At 38.9% G+C, this 1,044-nt stretch overlaps 1 protein-coding gene across 1 annotated transcript in view; it reads left to right on the forward strand.

Moving 5' to 3' along the window:
- Positions 1-1,044, forward strand: part of RNF19A (ring finger protein 19A, RBR E3 ubiquitin protein ligase) — a 20,550-nt gene that overhangs the window by 10,477 nt on the left and 9,029 nt on the right. The window lies entirely within an intron of this gene.

Raw genomic sequence — 1,044 nt, forward strand, 5'->3', positions numbered from 1 at the left:
ATGGCATAATCAGAAGAGTTGGTCTTCTGCTTTTGTCTGCATGGATTCTGACAGTGACTGACACAGACACGTAATTCTACATTTATGAGGGAGAGAGGAAGTGTTTCTCTCTCATGAGCTGTTGCTGCTAGGCAAAAAGTCCAGGGATACAGCTCTTCCACTGTATTCTTTTTTCATCCTTTCCTTGCAATCAAGTACTCCTACTTTCTGCAACAGTTGTTTTTGATCCTTCTATTCTGTTTCGCCTTGGTCCCATACTGTCATTGGAACCTTATAAATGATAAGAGGAAGAAGGCAGCAGTTACCTGTTTCGAATTACTATTGCATGTTCTGTTTTTCTTGTTAGATTTTGGGATAGGTCCCCATCACTGAGCACCTTTCATGTATTAATGGTAAAGTCCCAAAAAGTTAGTCTGTGAGGGCAGCCTCATGAGAATATGGTCATTTTTCTCTGACTCATGTCACATATTTGCACTTTTATTCAATAAACGTCTGATGATGGAGATTCCACACGCTCTATAAGCCTAATTTTCTTAGTAAAATTTCTTTTTCTAACATTAATGTAAATTCTCTTCCTACGTTAAATTCTTATTGCCCTGTCTTCAGCTGACATAATGCAAAGCAAAAGGATTCTTTATCCCATTACATATTTGATGATTTTTAAATCCACTTTCATTCTTATCTCTAAACAAACTTAGCACTTCCAGCTTTCCTTGACAAACTGTCAAGAAAACACACTGGTTTAGACCTCTGATTCTCATCTTCTCTTCTGGATTTCCTTCCAATTATCATACTGCCTTTGTTCTTGTCCACTTTCAATATAGCAGCGAAGCTGAAGTGTTACTACTACTGAGTTAAATGAAAGGGTGATCCTGTGCATGTAACTGCCAGTTAGCTCTTTCGCAACATTTTGTGTACTTTAAAACGCATACCCTTCCCCACCATACTGGTAATTGGTCTCTTCCTAAGGGTAGTCTTGAACCGGTTACCGTTGTGCTGCATCTTAGTCATTTCAGGCCATTTTGCCAGCTTCTGAAGACCAGT

This window comes from Charadrius vociferus, unplaced genomic scaffold (genome assembly GCF_000708025.1).
Source record: "Charadrius vociferus isolate BGI_N301 unplaced genomic scaffold, ASM70802v2 scaffold15, whole genome shotgun sequence".
Lineage (NCBI taxonomy): Eukaryota > Metazoa > Chordata > Aves > Charadriiformes > Charadriidae > Charadrius > Charadrius vociferus.